General features: G+C 36.9%; 1 non-coding gene across 1 annotated transcript; it reads right to left on the minus strand.

The window, feature by feature from the left end:
* Window positions 1-12,263: 12,263 nt before the first annotated feature.
* LOC113705164 (small nucleolar RNA R71) lies at window positions 12,264-12,370 on the minus strand. Its single transcript, XR_003451811.1, has one exon. It is a non-coding gene; the product is annotated as a small nucleolar RNA R71 (small nucleolar RNA).
* Between the last annotated feature and the right edge of the window lie 7,753 nt (window positions 12,371-20,123).

Here is a 20,123-nt window from a genome sequence, read left to right on the forward strand (position 1 = left end):
TCATTGTCTTAGTCAACCAACAGCTGAACGCGATTAACATTTCTTTTAACTTTGTGGCGAGTTCTCCAATGTGCAGAACATGAAGGAAAAAATAAATAAATGTACAATTACGAATGCAATATGCAGATGAACTCCCTCACGTGCTTGAGAGGAAGAAAGTTAACATAGCTTAAACAGTGGAGTTGAATGTTAATGGTAAAGGACAAAAAAGAAATAAAACTCTACAGAATGGGGCTCTTATTTTGTATTTGAGCTGTACAAAGTGAAAAATGAAGAAGGTACTGTGAATTAGTTTCATCAGAAAAAAAAAAATTGATACGCAATATAGTATTGAAGTTTGAACTTGTTGAATTCATGAAGTTAAATTTGTTTGATAATATGTTGAATTTTAGCACTGAATTGAAGTATTATATTTTACGTTTATTATAAAGTTCACTACCAATATGTTATTTCACTTTGGATGGAATTAATTTTTTAACAATTACTTTTTAATTTTGATAAAATAAAACTAATATAAAAATTGAAAATGTGTATGAAAATGTGTGTATGAAACTAATAAAACTAATGTTATGTGTATGAAAATGTGTGTATTTGGGAGAATGAAAAGATGTGTGTTTCCGTTGTATAATAAACGTATGATGTTTAGAAAATATGTGTAGGTAATGAAAACGTACACATTTGTATATATATGATGTGAGAGAAAGTGTGTGTTTTTTGCAACTATGTGGCAAAAACATATATGTGTGTGAAAGAGAAAGAGAGCAGTGTATTTGTGTAAAAGAGTATATGACTGTGGTGGGAGGAAATAATTTTGAGTGAGTATCATTATACTAATTTGAACATACAGTAAATTAAGTGATAACACTTTCGCTTTGAATTTTGTAGAAAAATTAATTTGATTTTAATATATTTAGATGCAAGTAAATTTTGCTGTCAAACAAGCTTAATAAAACAAAATTTTTTAATTCATTGATTTTAAGTACTTTTATTAAAGGGTTAATATTTAGTACTTAAAGGGATTATCGAGCACCTCCTTGCTAACTAAACAGTAATATTGCTCTTAAGAATATAAGTATATTATTTCCTGGAGACATTCTCACGAAACTATTGCGTCTTTTAATTGCTTCAAGTAATGTATAGAGAAAAGTCAATATTTTGAGCCTGCCGTTTTCACATGAAATTAGCAATTGACGATGAGATTGCTTGCAGTTGATAGAAGGGGTTTTTTTAACCGTTGCCCTTAGAGTACTCGTTAATACAGTTAACATTTATGTTATCTATCATATATATACGCATATTAATAATTATTATTCTCCCTTATATTTATATACTTGTCCTATTTAATCCTGCCTACCATTAATACAGTTAACATTTATGTAACCTATCATATATATACGCATATTAATAATTATTATCCTCCCTTATATTTATATACTTATCCTATTTAATCTTGCCTACCCTCCTTTGTATTTATTTACTTTCTCTAATTAATTTTATAGTTTCAAAAATATAACACCTAGAATATATTTTAACGATGGGCGTAGAAAAAAAAAAGAAAAGAAAATAAATGAAAGATAGGCAAAAACAAAATAAAAGAAAACCTCTAGAAACTAAAAATTGAAAAAAACTAACACTACAACTTACCTCTCCCCACACCTAAATGACACATTGCCCTCAATGTGACAGATAAACAGTAAGAGCAAGCAGAAGGGCAACGGTACTTCCCTGAAGTCGGGGTCACAGCAGTGGGTGAGGTGGAAATGGTGCTTGGTGAAGCGACAACGAGTGCAAGAGGCGGTGGCGGCGCTTGGCAGTCGTGCGCGAGGGAGGTGGCGAAGGGAAGAGGTGGCGGCAATGGAGGAGGGTTTGGCGAGAGGGAGAGCTGCGAGGTAGGTGCGGCTGGACAGATGGCTCGTGATGGCGAGCTGGCGGCGCACGGTGCGTCGCGTGGGCTGGGTTGCAGGAGGTTGACGCGAGGTGGTGGCGGCGCTAGGAATTTCGGCCGAAGAAGAAAAGGGAGAAATGGGGAAGAAGGAAGAAAAAAAAGAGGAAGAAAGAAAGAAAAAGAAGGAAAGAAAGAAAGAAAAGAAGAAAGAAAAGGGTTTTTTTTTTTTTTAAGAATTCAGATTTCAAAATCTGAATTTTTGAAAAACAAAACTGAAGGTTAAAAAGGAAAATAATTTTATTTTAATTAAATTAATTTTTTTTAATATTTCCTTTGTTTTTGGGTTGTCAAATACAGTGTGGGCACGCCAAGATTATAAAATGTCCACTGACCTCGGGAGGCACTGACAAGGCATGGGCACGCCAAGATTACACTTCCTGCCAATGTCTCGAGATGTTGAGATTTTACCAACATGGCGTGGGCATGTCAAGATTATAAAACGTCCACTGATCTCGGGAGGCACTGACACGGCGTGGGCACGCCAAGATTGTACTTCCTAGTCACAGTGGAGAAAAATATTAAAACCGACAACCACCCAAATGAGAAACGACAAAACAAAAGAATTGAACAACGAAAAACAATAAAATCAATATTTGGGTTGCCTCCCAAAAAATGCCTTTCTTTAATGTTTTTGGTTAGACGTTGTCATATTTGTTCAGGGAGGATAAAATCTTGTGACTCGTTTCAGTATTTCATCATCTATATAATCCTGATAGCCCTCGTAAATAAAGTAATCTTTGAGCACACGAGTTACGATCTTCCATGAACTAGTAGATGGCGTCAAACCAGTCAACAATAATCTGGATTCTTCACTCACTCCTCCATCACACGCATTTATTGGTTCAAGATATTTTGCCATTGCTACTCTTAACTTATTCCTGTCATGAAATTCAAAATTTTCTGGTATAATAAAGTCAATCTCATTAACAGGAATTGAAGAATAAGAGTCAAGAGAATATTGATTAAGGAATGGAGAAAATGTCACCGCATTTGGAGATTGTTCATTGGATTCATTAACTTGGACGAGTTGATATTGGGGTCTCATTTTTTGCAAATCAACTTCCTTTTCAACTGCATCTTTAGATCCGTTTTCTTGAAACTCTTGCAGTTCCATGTCATTTGTTTGGGTAATTACGCTCTCATCTTTTTTAAGGTCAATGTTGGTCTGTGAGGGTAATTCTTCACACATCTTAGAACCTAATTGTGTTATCCTGGATGTCAATAGATGCACTTGATCCGCCATCCCGGATGTCAACAGATGCACTTGATCTGCCATCGCTTGTGTCTCCTGATGAAATCGATATGTATTAGCAACTAGTAATTCAATCATTTCTTCAAGAAACATACCTGACATGGGTGATGGCTGTTGAAACTCTTGCTGTTGAAAACCCATTGGCCTAGTCGCATAATTAAAATTGGAATCATTCCACCATCCTTGATCATACCCATTTGAACAAAGGTCATACCACGTTTGATATTGAGGTGAAAAATCTCCAAAAGTATCGATTGGAGTACTTATGCCATCTTGAAATGCACGATATGTGTCATTTGAACGATCTAAGGCAAAATTTCACAATTTGCAACAGCCAATTGATCATTAGAAAAAGCATGAGTCTCATAACCCCTTCTAGAAATAAAATCCAGTCTATCACCAAAATACGGAATGTTAGCAGCCATAAATTATATATAAAAACAATAATAATAAGAGAAAAAAAAAAGAAAGAAAACAAGATGAACTAAAAAAGAAACAAATTAATCAGGCACCAGTCCCCGGCAACGGCACAAAAAATTGACAGGTGTCGAGCCTGTGCAATAATAAAAATAGAACCTAACTACCACTAAAAGCAGTCAATAATTAATCCTAAGTACTGGAGCAGAGACTCTAGGTGTGCAATGAGTTACTTGATTCACCATGTTCCCGAAGAGTTTGCTTAATCCGATATATCAGAATTAATTAGTTGACAGAATTTACTAAATAGTAGATAGTGACAAGCAGGGTCATCTCCTCAGGGATTGGGGATATTCGTCTCTTTGAGATTCCAATTGGTAAGGGGGGATTTTATCGGAATGAAACTAAAAACAATTAAGTAATTTAACTAAAAATAAATAATTAACTAGCACGAATATAGGCAGGAATTAAATCAAGAATAGATAAATTATAACCAAGAATACAACTACTTAGACACAGTCCACTTACCCGATCATTGATGCAAGGGAGGTTCATTTAATTTATTAATAGGTTAGTTATAGTCGCCGACGAACTCTAACGACCAATTTTTCCTTAATTTATTGAAAACCAAGGTACGACCATTGATTACCCCTAACCAGAGAATACTCCTAGGTACGACCGTGGGAATTAATTCCCCAATTGTATAGAGAACTAGAAAACCTAACCCCAACCAATAACATGCTACGAGAGTTATTTAAATCAGATTGCATGCTCCCCTAGTGTGTAAACACGCCAGTTGCTACTAATATTAATCGATTAAATGATTACAGATTTAATTGACTAATTTGGCAAGAGATTAATAAGTCACATTGAACATTGGGCCCTTGACATTCAATTAACAAAATAATCTCACCGAAATTCAAACAGGTAACGTGCAAATATTAACAAATTAAGGAACGCATGAAAATTAATTCGATCTCACAGATATTCGGAACTGTGTCGTCGTGTTGATCCTTGACTAGAGGGAAAACTTAGCCACGCCGCATAAGTAAATTTCCACGCAAATTAATTGATTGCAAATGCATCACGTTTTTCACTAGAAAGCAGAAGTAAAAGATATTTTTCCCGTTGGGAAATATTGTCGAACACCAGGAATGCGTTCAAGGAAAAAGAAAGAAAACTAAACTATTGCTAAAAAACTATTACTCTCAAGCCTATGTACGTTTCTCTAAACAATGACTAGTGCTTCTTATCTCCGTGGTCCCCGCCGAATAAGGAACAAGCACAACCCCAAAAAACTTCCTGCACCAACCGAGGCTTTCCTTCTTATTTTGTTTCCTATTACTGGTAGGACTCCAATCTCCTAACCAGCAAAGGAAATGCACTCCGTTTGTAGCACCATGTGGGCCCGGTTGTTTGAAGTCTCAATTGTCTCTAGAAAGTCCCTTATTTTTTGTAGTTTTCTGCTCCATTCCCTGAAATAAGTCCAGATACCATATATAACCAAATATAAGTAGATATTAACAATTAAAACAATATTTGGCAGAGACAAAGGGGAAATTAATAATAAAATAACCAACAATTAACACTGATAGGGTGTTAATTGTTAGTAATTTTATTGTTAATTTTCCCTTTTGTCCTTGCCAAATATTGCTTAATTGTTAACATATATTTATATTTGGTATTTGATCGATTAAATGATTACAGATTTAATTGACTAATTTGGCAAGAGATTAATAAGTCACATTGAACATTGGGCCCTTGACATTCAATTAACAAAATAATCTCACCGAAATTCAAACAGGTAACGTGCAAATATTAACAAATTAAGGAACGCATGAAAATTAATTCGATCTCACAGATATTCGGGACTGTGTCGTCGTGTTGATCCTTGACTAGAGGGAAAACTTAGCCACGCCGCATAAGTAAATTTTCACGCAAATTAATTGATTGCAAATGCATCACGTTTTTCACTAGAAAGCAGAAGTAAAAGATATTTTTTCCGTTGGGAAATATTGTCGAACACCAGGAATGCGTTCAAAGGAAAAAGAAAGAAAACTAAACTATTGCTAAAAAACTATTACTCTCAAGCCTATGTACGTTTCTCTAAACAATGACTAGTGCTTCTTATCTCCGTGGTCCCCGCCGAATAAGGAACAAACACAACCCCAAAAAACTTCCTGCACCAATCGAGGCTTTCCTTCTTATTTTGTTTCCTATTACTGGTAGGACTCCAATCTCCTAATCAGCAAAGGAAATGCACTCCGTTTGTAGCACCATGTGGGCCCGGTTGTTTGAAGTCTCAATTGTCTCTAGAAAGTCCCTCATTTTTTGTAGTTTTCTGCTCCATTCCCTGAAATTAAGTCCAGATACCATATATAACCAAATATAAGTAGATATTAACAATTAAAACAATATTTGGCAGAGACAAAGGGGAAATTAATAATAAAATAACCAACAATTAACACTGATAGGGTGTTAATTGTTAGTAATTTTATTGTTAATTTTCCCTTTTGTCCTTGCCAAATATTGCTTAATTGTTAACATATATTTATATTTGGTATTTGGACCTCATTTCAGGAATGGAGCAGAAAAGTACACAAAAGAAAATAAAAAGAAAAAAAGAGTGAGACCATCTGGAGGACAAAAAAGCTTCACACACTAGAACCTCCAACAGATCTACAAGTCGGGCCCCATATGGTGCTACAAGGAAGCCTTTTTCGGTTGCTGATATGTGGACTTTAGTATTAGGTAGATGACTTGTACGGGGGAGTCATTGACTAGCAAGAGGAAACTAGAAAAGTGGAATTCGAGAGAGCTTTCTTCTTGCACTTTGACTCTCAATTCAGCGGGGACCACGGAGATAAGAAAAGCACTAGTCATTGCTTTAGAGAAAAGAACGTACAGAGGCTGGAGAGCTTAGTCTTTAGCATAGTTTTTAGTTTTCTTTCTTTTTCCTTGTCAGGCGTACGCCTACTGTTCGACAATATTCTCCAACGGAAAAAACATCTTTTATTTCTCGCTTTCTAGTGAAAAACTTGATGCCTTTGCAATCAATTAATTTGCGTGGAGATTTATTTATGCGGCGTGGCTAAGCCTTTCATCTAGTCAAGGATCAACTCGACGGTGCAGTCCCAAATATCTATGAGATCTAATTAGTTTTCACGCGTTTCTTAATTTGTTAATATTTACACATTGACTATTTGAACTTTCATGGGATTATTTTGTTAATTGGATGTCAAGGGCCCGATGATAGGTTGCAATTTTACCATTTATTTTATTATTAATTCCTCCTATTACCTGACCTAATGTGGATTAATTGTTAGATTCTACTTACTTTTGATATTTTACATTTATTTCAGGGAGTAGAACAAAAATATGATAATAAGTACCAATTTGGCAGGAAAGGAGCCCAAGTGATAGAGCTTGCCCCAGGGGCATTTTTGGAAAAGAAGATGTCACGCCCATTTCGGTAATTTCTGCAGAGGAATGACGGACGAAGGGTTTCTTTCTCCTAAGAGGCGCCGCACATCTGACGGCTGGCTTTATCTTGAGTCTCTCGTCTGTAGCTTAAAGGAGAAAGGCTGGACTTTTCCCTTGGGGGGGGGCCTTTGGCTCGAAAAAAACCTCCTGCGGGCATGGCAGGAGCAAAAGACAACTTAGCTTAGCTTTTGGTCTCCCTGGCATGTCAGGAAGCATTTTGGTAGCTTTAGCTTTGACTTTTCCTTTTAGCCTTGAGTAGTTTTCTTTTCTCCGTATGTTAGGAGAAGCAAAAACAATGGATACTTCCAGTAGCTTTTCTTTTCAGTCAGTATTCCATCGGATCGAATTTGTACATTTTCCAATTGATGGCTGCAGTTTCCTCTTCAATTTTGCGTGGGATTTGTTCACCAAAATGAACTAATTCCCTTTTTCTAGTCAAGGAGCAACGGATGCTTCGGATCGCCTAAAAATTGTGAGATCGATTTAATTTTATCTTTTCCTTTATTTATTGGTATTCGCATATTCCTTGGTTGCAGTGCTTATGATTGTTTGATTAATTGATTGTCTTGGATCCGGATAATTAGTTAATTTGATAATCTATTGTCAATTGGGAAATTAAATCCGTAATTGTTTAATTGTCTCAAAATAGTGGCAACTGGCATGATTAGGTTTGTGTCAGGGGAATACGCGGGCTAATCTAAAATAACCCTGATAGTGCGTTATTTGGTTATAATAGGGCTCCTCTAATACGTAAGGCAATTGGGGAATTAAATTCTATGGGCGTACCTAGGATTATTTCTCAATTAGAGCAGTGATTAACGGGCGTACCTTAATCATCGACACAGTAAGGAGGGGTTGACTGTCATCGCTTGTTTGGTAGTTATAACCTATTTATTAGTAAATAATTGGAATTGCCTTTGCTTATCGATGATCAATTAGGTGAACCATTGCTGAAGTTATTCCTTGGCTAGATCCTTAATTATCATTCATTTGATTTTAATATTTTGTTATTTACTTTTTAGTAGTTTCTTAGATTTTATTTGGATTTCTTTGAGTGTCACCTTCTACACAAAAACACCCCCCTTTGTCACTGTGAATTTGAAAAGAAACAATTACTCCCAGTCCCTGTGGATTCGACCCTGCTTATCACTATCTACAGAAATTATTTTTAGTTTGAGCAGATTTTTATTATTGCACAGGCTGACGACCTGTCAATTTTTGGCACCGTTGCCGGGGAACTGCAAGAGTTTCAAGAATACGGATTTAAAGATGCAGTTGAAAAGGAAGTTGAAGTGAAAAAAATGAGACTCCAGGATCAACTCATTCAAGTGGATGAATCCAGTGAACAATCTCCAAATGCGGTGACATCCCCTCCACTCCTTCATCAATATTCTCCTAACTCTTATTTTTCAATTCCTGTTAATGAAATTGACTTTATTATACCAGACAATTTTGAATTTCATGACAGGAATAAATTAAGAGTGGCGATGGCGAGATATCTTGAACCAATAAATGCAAGTGAGGGAGAAGTGAATGGAGAATGCAAATTATCATCGACTCGTTTGGCGCCATTCACTAGTCCATGGAAGCCCGTAGCTCGTGTGCTCAAGGATTATTCTATTTACGAGGGTTATCAGGACTATATAGAGGATGAAGCATTAAGACGAGCTACAAGATTTTATCCGCCATGAGCAAAACGTGATAATGTCTAGCCAAAGACAGTAAAGAAGGGCGCTCATTGGGAGGCAACCCAATTGTTTCATTTAATTGTTTATTTGATTTCGTGTTATAGTTTAAATATGTTTTCCGTGAAGTCGACTGATTTTGGGTTTTAGTTTTCATTTTTGCTGATTTGAAGGTGACATTCCCTCTTGACGCGCCCACGTGATGACGTGCAGGAAGCTCACGATCAGAATTGGCCGAAAGCCACTAAAAACGCGCCTTCAACTCGCGTTTTCGAAGTCGCGCTCCCTTCACAAATCTTGCAGGAATCGAAACGCGCCTTCAACTCGCGTTTTAGAAGTCGCGTTTCATTCACAAATCTTGCAGGAATGAAAACGCGCCTCAAAACGCGCCTTCAACTCGCGTTTTTCTATGTCGCGTTTCCTTCACGATTCTAAAAAAAAAAAAAAATTCCTTTTTCGTTTCCTTCTTTTTCTTTTCTTTCTTTTCTTTCTTTTTCTTTCTTTCTTTCTTCTTCTTTCTTCTTTCTTTCCTCTCCCCTGTTCTCCTCTGTGTCGGCCGAAGCTCCCTCGCTCGCCACACGCCACGACTGTCGCCACCTGCCGACGCTGCCTCCTTCGCGCCTCGCTCTCTCCACCATCAGCTCGACCTCACTCCAGCGCCGCCACCACCTATCCGCCACCCTTCCTCACGCGACGCAGGCTGCCAGACGCCGCTGCTCGCTCCCGCCGCTCGCTGCCTCCTGAGCTCGCGCCACCAACAGTTCGCCCAAGCTCCGCGAACTGCCACCCAGCTCCCCCTCTGCTCTCTCTCCACTTGGCGAACGAGCTGCACTTCAGCTCACCTCCACCAGCTTGGCGCCCCTCTCCGTTGAGCTGCGTGATAAGAGTTTATTTAACGTATTTTTAAGTGCATTTTATTAGTTAATTTTGAGTTGATTATTTAGTTTTATAAATAAAATAAAGAGGTTTTGGTAAAATTATATATTTTTGGTAAAAGTGGATAATATTGCATTTTTAGTGATTTTAATGGTAAAACCTTCATTTTTATGCAGGAATGATGACTCAATCACCAAAGGATGGCAAATGAGGTGAAAAATAGAGATTTGGTGATGAAATTAAGTGGTGAAAAGAAAAATGAAGTGAAAAACGTTCAAATGAAGAATTGCACTTCAAGTCAGTTTTGACACTCTTCAGTATTTTGACCATATCTGGAGCTACACTTATCGGATTGAGGTGATCTTTATACCATTTTAAAGCTAAGAAAGAGACCTACAATTCGTATGAAAACATCGAAATCCATTTCTGCCATCTTCATGGGCAAAACGTTGGAATACAGAAGCTGCATTCTGTGGTCGGAAGTTAAAACAGAGGTTTGAACAGGTGACAGTATTTCGATCATATCTCAGGCTACAAAGCTCCGATTTGGATGATTCTTAAAGCATTGGAAAGCTAACTCAAAGGGCTACAACTTTTGTGTTTTGCACAAAAGCTAGTTCGGCCTGAATCATGGAGAAAATTGCAGTTGAAATAAGGCCAGAGTGAAAACGCGAGTAGACAAAACGCGAGTTATGCCGCGTTTTGTGTAGGCGCGTTTTATAGCCGAAATTCTGCAATTTGACTCAGTCAATTCTCTTGTGTTCATACCACTTTCCAGCTATAAGATGCAAGGGAATTCGGTGCACATGCTTCTGCAATAAAAGAGAAGACCAAATGAGTGTGGACAAAAGGAAACATCATATCTTTGACTTCTTTTTACAAAATCTGAGTGGAGGAAATTATGAAGTGAGAGGAATGGAATTTCTACCACCTTTTATGCAGAAATATGGGGAGAGGTCTGAGATCCATTCGTAGCTTAGCTTCTTACAGAAAAACATATTCTCTCTACCTAGGACTTGCAAGGGGCAATTGGGATTTCATCTTGTAATCATCTAAGTTCAAGACAAAGGAGATTTTTGGAAGGCTTTACCATATCTTGGCTAAGACTTTCTTTACTCTGTTTGTATTTGTAATTCATGATGATTTACATTAATGAAGTTATGAGTGTTTTATCATTCATGAGTAGCTAATTTTCTTTATCTAGGGAGTAGATGAAGCTTATGGCCAAATGATATGAAGTGATTGTTATTCATGCCTGTTATGTCTTGTATTAACTTATCTACTTGTGTATGTTGGATTACTTGTTGTTGCTTGATCACCAATAGCAGGTTTATAGTTATTTTTATTCATTGAGAAATGGTAAAAATAATGGAATGACACAAGTAGAACTTGAGTTGTATATTCATGAGAATAGAAATACATTCAAGTGGATGAAATCTGCATTTCATGTGTGAATAAGAACAGATTTAGTATTTACCAAGAGATTAGGAAAAACTAATCTGTTTTAACCCATTATTATCATGAGAATGTGATTTTGGTATTTCTGGAAATGAATCCTTGGTGAAACAAGAGCAGTAACAAGTGTTGAATTAATTCATTTTAGATCTTTTGTGTCATAAGTGGAATCTACATCCCTAGATCTTAATATTTAGTGAATTCTACTCCTATTGTGAAATTGCATTTATCTAGTTAAGAACTCTTGTAGTTGAATTAAAATCTGAAGTTTCTGCTCAAATTAATTGTGAGTCTAAATAATAGAGTAAATTAGTATCTAATAAGTGTTTTAAATTGCTCCTCGTGGGATCGACCCGATACACATCTCGTACTACAATTGCGACCTGTATACTTGCAGTCCAACGGGTGTAAATTCGGAATTAAACTTGCACTTAAAGTAAAAACCCGTCAAGTTTTTGGCGCCGTTGCCGGGGAGCGGCAATATTAGAGTCTAATCATATTTATTAATTTAGACAGCTTTATTTTTTAGATTATATTTAATCTTATATTATAATCAGTTTTTTTTTTTTTACCATTGAAGTTGCATAATATCCCTTATTTCCGTTTGTAGTGTATGCACCGGGAGTCTCGAGAAGTCGCACCTTTCGATCCAGAAATTGAGAGGACACTACGTAGACAAAGGAGGCACACACAACAGCAAGAGGAACAAGAGATTTGGCAACCGATAGAGGAAATTTTGATAGAACTACCATTTGAAGAAGAAATGGCTGAAAATGAAGCAAATAGGCGAGTTCTACGAGATTTTGCTCTACCGGGAACACAAGGATCTCAAACAAGCATAGTAAGGCCTACGGTAAATGCTAACAACTTTGAGATTAAGCCATCACTTATCCAAATGGTTCAACAATCTCAATTTGGAGGTAATGCTGTAGAAGATCCTAACTCACACTTAGCTACATTCTTAGAAATATGTGATACAATTAAAATGAATGGAGTTAGTGATGATGCTGTAAGGTTACGGTTGTTCCCATTTTCATTAAGAGATAAGGCAAAAATGTGGTTACACTCTCATGCTCCTAACACTTTTACCACATGGGATGATTTATCAAGGGCATTTTTGAATAAGTATTTTCCACCTGGTAAGACTGCTAAGCTAAGAATGGATATCACTGGTTTTAGTCAAATGGAAGGAGAATCATTATATGAAGCATGGGAAAGGTTTAGAGATTTGTTACGGAAATGTCCACACCATGGACTACCCGAATGGCTGATTATACAAACCTTTTATAATGGTTTATCTTTCTCCACTAAAACTATCATTGATGCAGCCGCAGGTGGAGCTTTAATGGGTAAATCACCCCAAGAAGCTCAGAATTTGATAGAAGAAATGGCCGCAAATAACTACCAATGGGCCAATGAAAGAGGTAATACGAGACGTCACGCAGGTATGATAGAAATGGACACTCTCAATATGCTGAGTGCTCAAATGAATGATGTGATGAAATTGCTAAGTAGACAAGGTGGAGTTGGTCCAAGTTCATCTAATGCACACGTAGCTTGTTGCTCTTTCTGTGGAGGTGAACATGATATTAATGAGTGTATTGATTCTGAGCAGGTACAATTTGTCAATAATTACAACCGAAATGCTCCAAATAATCCCTACTCGAATACTTACAATCCGGGGTGGAGAAATCATCCAAACTTTGGATGGAAAGATCAAGGCAATCAACAAAGGCCAACCAATCCGCCGGGATTTCAACCAAGGCAACCACAGGCTGAAACTAAACCAAGTTGGGAGATCGCGGTGGAAAAACTTGCTAAGGTGACTTCGGATAGATTCGAGCGAGTTGAGGGGCGGTTGGACCAATTAGCTGGGATGTACAGAAACTTGGAGGTTCAAATTGGTCAAATTGCCAATGTGATCAACAATAGAAACCCTGGTGAATTATCAAGTAAAACCGAAGTGAATCCGAGAGAGCATGTCAATGCAATCATTCTTAGAAGCGGTAAAACGGTTGAGGGATTCGATTTTGAAAATTCAGGTGGTGAAAAAGACAAGAAGCAAGCAATTGAAGGGGAGCAAGAAAGTCAAAATGATCATGTTATCATTGATATTGATGCACTTCATCCCAAATTAAATTCTAATGTGATACCTTTTGCTCACAGGTTGAAGAAAGATGGACAGGATCGGGAGTTTGAAAAGTTCTTCAAAATGTTTAAACAATTGCACATTAACATTCCTTTCATTGATGCTATAACACAGATTCCCTCTTATGCACGTTTCTTGAAAGACATCATGTCAAAGAAGAGGAAAATTGTAGATAATGAGATGATAGCATTAACGGAAGAGTGTAGTGCATTGATTAAGAATAAACTCCCTCCTAAATTGAAAGATCCGGGAAGTTTTTCTATTTCTTGCACTATTGGTCAATTGCATTTTTCTAATGCTTTATGTGATTTAGGTGCAAGTGTGTCACTTATGCCGTTATCGGTTGCCCGGAGATTGGGACTTCAAGAGCTAAAAGCTACCAATATTACATTGCAATTGGCGGATCGGTCAATCACACGTCCCATGGGTATTTTGGAAAATGTGCTCATAAAGGTAAGACAATCTATAATACCTGTGGATTTTGTTGTCTTAGATATTGAAGAAGATGTGAGAATGCCAATTATTCTAGGACGACCGTTTTTAGCCACTGCACGAACTATAATTGATGTAGAAAATGGTAAGCTTATATTACGGGTTAATGGTGAGGAATTGGAATTCAATTTGGATAATAAAGAAGGGAATATAGAGCCTACTGCTCTTGTTTCTAATATGCCATATGATGAAAAGGTTAACCAAGAAAGGATCGAAGAAGTTAAATTTATAAATGTCCTTGGTACTAACTTTCATGGTGTAGGAACAAAGGAGGAGAAGATAAGGATGGAAGTTGGCTTAATAAATTCTCCATTCCATGAAGAAAATGGTGAAAAGTTGAGCCAATTCAGAAAAGACAAGCAAAATCCACTCCAAGGTGAAGTTGAGCCTCTCTATGACAAGTCTAATATTCCTCCTTGGCATTTGAGGAAATTGGACTATGAAGATCAATGCATGGTTCACCACATGGTGGATTGGTTCGGGAGTTTCGACCCATGGGGAGAAAATCTCTCTCTAATGCTCTAAAGTGATTCAACTTTTTCAGTCGAGCCAACGACTATAAACAAAAGCGCTAATTGGGAGGCAACCCAATATTTAGGTTATATTTGTTAACTTGGTGTGATTTTGTGGTTTGAATCAATGTTTTAGCTAAATTGTTGTTTTTGTAATGTAGGGTTGGCAATTGAAGGCAAGGATGACCAATTGAGTACAAAAAAGGCGAACTTTGATCAAACAACTCAACCCCTCGATTTGCGTTAAAGGTGTTTTTGATTCATTATAAAGGGGTAAAATGCATGTTTTTAATGTTTTACATTTGTTCCAGCCATTAAAATTGGCAAACAAATGATCTATGATGCATTTTGAGTCATTGGGGTACCTTTTGTAATTTTTCAAAAGTTGAAATTCTGCTAAAAATCGAAGCAGAAAACGCGTTTTCAAAGAAAACGCGACTACAAGTCGCGTTTCTCAGAATCGCGTTTTCAATTCTGCACCTGCAGAACAGAAAACGCGCCTTCAAAACGCGACCAAAATTCGCGTTTTAATGGAAGTCGCGTTTTCAAGCCTGGATCAAGACTCAAAAACGCGACTTCGGAAACGCGACTCTAAGTCGCGTTTTCAAACACAGTCGCGTTTTCAGTCCTGCAAGATTTGTGCAGGAAACGCGACTTCAAAAACGCGAGTTGAAGGCGCGTTTTTAGTCGCGTTTTCTGTGTCTGAATATAGCCTTCAGAAACGCGATTTCAGCTTCAAATTTTTTTTTTTTTCCTCTCTTCTCAATTTTTCCAGCCGCGTTTTTCCTTCTTCTCTTCTACCCAACTCACAAATCTTCATTTATACTCCATAATCTTGCTAGAAATCATCACCCCAACACCTTTTGAGCTTCATATACCCTTTTTAACCGATTAAAATCCAAGAAAAACACCTAAAATCAGGTTTTTGACGGATTAAAGGTTAGGGTTCTTAAACTCTAATTTCTTCTATTTGAGGTCAATTGGTGGTTGTTTCATAGGGCTTTTGACATTTTTAGCATCACCAAACATCCTTCTACGTGATTGAGGTAAGTTTCTTCATCAAATCTTTTGATTTTAGAAAGTCATATTTTTTTTATCCTGAGCTATCTGACATCTTTTAATGTCGAAAATTTGATGATGTATTTGACCATTTTTGAATTTATTCATGCTTATTAAGATTGTTTAAGTATGTTTACATGTTTAAATGTAGCAAGTTGTTGGTCATTATTGCTTTAAAAATTTCACAATTGCTATATTTGGAGGAAATTGGAAAATGGATTTAGGATGTTTTTGAGCCATTGGTGATGTTAAATTATGATTAAAAATGGTTAGTTGATGATGTTTAAGCATGTGCATTGTGTATAGTGAGTAATTTGGTTGATTTGGTGAGTTAATTAGTTTAATTTTTGCCTAAACATGATTATAGCTAAAAGCATATTATTATTGTTAATTCTAAATAGTTATAATCATAATTGTTCCTATTTTCACTAATTAAATTATAATTGATACATATCTTGTGTAATTTGGTGATTTTGGGCAACTTTAGGCAGAAAATATGTCTTGTACGATCATTGAATGATTAGAACTTGAGCAATTGTATTTGAGGTTATTTGGATTAATGCTGAACTTTTGTTGCCAAATAATGAGTTGTAGTACATGTGGATAATTGAAATATTTTTTAGGTACTATGCCAAGGGGAAGAAGAGCGGTACTTTCATCCTCTAGTAGTGAGGAGAGGGAGGTTAATGAAGAGATGGAGGTGACTGAAGAGGAGAATTCACCTTCTCCTCCACCAGTTAACCGTCGACCTGGTGAGGGCACCTCCCGTGGAGCGGAAAAATCGGTATTTGACAGTGCTAGGTTCAATACTCGCAGGAATCAGGAGTGGCATGAGGCGCGTGCTAATTTGGAGTTTTTGTTTGAGATGCACGTCAGTCCACCAGTTGAGATGATGTACAACATCTCAGAGGCTTTTGCTCAGCTAGGATGGGCTCCGATTCTCACCCTTCCAAACCATTACTACCCAGACTTGGTGCGCGAGTTTTACGCCAACATTGAAAGTAAGGCGCGCCATAGTGGAGAAATAGTTGAGTCCTGGGTGCGTGGAAGACGAATCACCTTGTCACGGCAAGATTTGGCTGCTATTTTGGGGTGTATGGATGACGGACGTCCAGTAGACTTGAAGAAGGAGTTTGTTCCCCCGAATAGGAGATGGGATCCTTCATTGGCCATGGCTAGGTTTGGTCTCGAGTACCAACCTTTTCGCTCTACCAGAAAGGAGACCATATTGGCGAATGTATTCGAACCTCGTCATCGTCTTATCATTTACATGATGGCTCACAATGTCATCCCAAAGAAGACGGGGCACACGGACGTCCGCAAGAGCGATATCTACTTCTTGGATTACATGTTCCATAACCGGACATCTCCATATGCTCGGATTTCATTGCCTAACATCATCATCAGCCACATTAGGTCTACGGCGAGGCGTAAGACAACTTCCTTCAAACTTTCATTTCCTCGTCTACTGACTTTAATCTTCCCCCGTTTTGAAGTTCCGTTGGAAGGCATGCGGCGGGAGTATGTTCCACCACGTGCTGAGATGACTATCACTACTCTTCGCCGCCTTGGTATTGGCACGGGAGACATTCCACGCCCTGTTCAGGAGCGGAGACAAAAGGCTAGACATGGTCGCGATGGAGCTGGACCATCTACTGCAGCACCACCTCCTCCTCCACCACAAACTAATTGGCAGCGACTTTTTGATCATATGGAGGACTTTGCATTCCAGTTCGCTGACGTTAGGAATCGTCTAAGCCGAATTGAAGATCATTTGGGCATTCATCCACCGCCCAATCGTGATGCACAGGATGACGATGATGCTGAGGGAGATGACTGACTTGGCACACTGCAGAAGCTATCTTTAGTTGATGAACTTGCTTGCCTAATTATCTTAACTTGTGGAACTTAAGATGTTTAACTTCATTTTATTTTTCTGTTTTCTATGTGGTAGGTACTTGTATTTTGACAGTGGTTCGTGATTAGTGGCTGATAAGGATCTCAGCCATTGACTTGGGGAGTACTTCTTTCTTTTCTTTTCTTCTTTTGTTTCATTTCTTCCCTACACATTGAGGACAATGTGTAATTTAAGTGTGGGGGGAGAAATATGTGTGATACTTGTGGTTTTAGTTGTGTTTGATATAATTCTTGTGCTTAAATGGTGTTTCTTGTGGTTGCTGGCAGGGAGTTTTAGTCCACTTTTAAGGGGAGACTTGTGGTTTTAGTTGTGTTTGATATAATTCTTGTGCTTAAATGGTGTTTCTTGTGGTTGCTGGCAGGGAGTTTTAGTCCACTTTTAAGGGGAGACTTGTGGTTTTAGTTGTGTTTGATATAATTCTTGTGCTTAAATGGTGTTTCTTGTGGTTGCTGGCAGGGAGTTTTAGTCCACTTTTAAGGGGAGACTCTGTCAAAATTTTTCCAAAACCTTAAATAAAATTTTGTCACTTATCCTTTTAAAATAAATATATGCGGTTTTGATACTTCTTTTCTCATGAAATTTGGAAATGATTTTTATGTGATTATAATTTTTACATCTATAGGAAAGTATATCTAGTAAAGTGGAGAAAATTATGCCTACATTTTGTATATTTGATGAAAATTCTTCTTTTTATCTAATCTTATAAGATAAGAAATTAATATGGTTAATAAGTGTCATACTCTTCTCATGATTACTCTTAGAGGGAATTTTATTATATATATATATATCAAAAAAAAAAAAGAGGGTTATTCTACTCCAATGATTCTCATACCGAGTAACCGGGGGTTGGCATCTACAAATGTCGACATTCGCGTAAAAAGGTACTTGAATTAAGAGTATGCAAAGCAACTTGAGTATGTGAAATGTTGAGTAACCGGGGATCTGCATCTAAAAATGTTGATCTTCGCGTCAAAAGGCATTTTTCACAACTTAAGTAATATTTAACCCTTAAAATATAAAAAAAATAAAATAATAATAAATAAATAAATAAAAAGTAAATTAAATCCCTCTTTAAGAAAAATAAGAAGTTGATCATGAGATTAGTTAGCATCTTTATTGACTATAGGAGTTGCTTGCTTGCGAAATTGGATAAAAATAAGAAGTTGAGTTGAATTGGCAAAATTATGGTATACTTGGCTCTTCTTTGCTTGATATTATGAGTACTTGAACTTAATGGAAAGATCACATAAGGGTTATTTACCTTGATTCAAGGAAATGGAGTTGAAATACTACATATGTTTATTTTCAATTTTTTTGGATCATTGATGGTTAGAATTTTATATTGCTTGAGGACAAGCAATGATTCAAGTGTGGGGGTATTTGATAAGAGTTTATTTTACGTATTTTTAAGTGCATTTTATTAGTTAATTTTGAGTTGATTATTTAGTTTTATAAATAAAATAAAGAGGTTTTTGGTAAAATTATATATTTTTGGTAAAAGTGGATAATATTGCATTTTTAGTGATTTTAATGGTAAAACCTTCATTTTTATGCAGGAATGATGACTCAATCACCAAAGGATGGCAAATGAGATGAAAAATAGAGATTTGGTGATGAAATTAAGTGGTGAAAAGAAAAATGAAGTGAAAAACGTTCAAATGAAGAATTGCACTTCAAGTCAGTTTTGACACTCTTCAGTATTTTGACCATATCTGGAGTTACACTTATCGGATTGAGGTGATCTTTATACCATTTTAAAGCTAAGAAAGAGACCTACAATTCGTATGAAGACATCGAAATCCATTTCTGCCATCTTCATGGGCAAAACGTTGGAATACAGAAGCTGCATTCTGTGGTCGGAAGTTAAAACAGAGGTTTGAACAGGTGACAGTATTTCGATCATATCTCAGGCCACAAAGCTCCGATTTGGATGATTCTTAAAGCATTGGAAAGCTAACTCAAAGGGCTACAACTTTTGTGTTTTGCACAAAAGCTAGTTCGGCCTGAATCATGGAGAAAATTGCAGTTGAAATAAGGCCAGAGTGAAAACGCGAGTAGACAAAACGCGAGTTATGCCGCGTTTTGTGTAGGCACGTTTTATAGCCGAAATTCTGCAATTTGACTCAGTCAATTCTCTTGTGTTCATACCACTTTCCAGCTATAAGATGCAAGGGAATTCGGTGCACATGCTTCTGCAATAAAAGAGAAGACCAAATGAGTGTGGACAAAAGGAAACATCATATCTTTGACTTCTTTTTACAAAATCTGAGTGGAGGAAATTATGAAGTGAGAGGAATGGAATTTCTACCACCTTTTATGCAGAAATATGGGGAGAGGTCTGAGATCCATTCGTAGCTTAGCTTCTTACAGAAAAACATATTCTCTCTACCTAGGACTTGCAAGGGGCAATTGGGATTTCATCTTGTAATCATCTAAGTTCAAGACAAAGGAGATTTTTGGAAGGCTTTACCATATCTTGGCTAAGATTTTCTTTACTCTGTTTGTATTTGTAATTCATGATGATTTACATTAATGAAGTTATGAGTGTTTTATCATTCATGAGTAGCTAATTTTCTTTATCTAGGGAGTAGATGAAGCTTATGGCCAAATGATATGAAGTGATTGTTATTCATGCCTGTTATGTCTTGTATTAACTTATCTACTTGTGTATGTTGGATTACTTGTTGTTGCTTGATCACCAATAGCAGGTTTATAGTTATTTTTATTCATTGAGAAATGGTAAAAATAATGGAATGACACAAGTAGAACTTGAGTTGTATATTCATGAGAATAGAAATACATTCAAGTGGATGAAATCTGCATTTCATGTGTGAATAAGAACAGATTTAGTATTTACCAAGAGATTAGGAAAAACTAATC

This window comes from Coffea arabica, chromosome 8e, assembly GCF_036785885.1.
Source record: "Coffea arabica cultivar ET-39 chromosome 8e, Coffea Arabica ET-39 HiFi, whole genome shotgun sequence".
In the NCBI taxonomy this organism is placed as follows: Eukaryota; Viridiplantae; Streptophyta; class Magnoliopsida; order Gentianales; family Rubiaceae; genus Coffea; species Coffea arabica.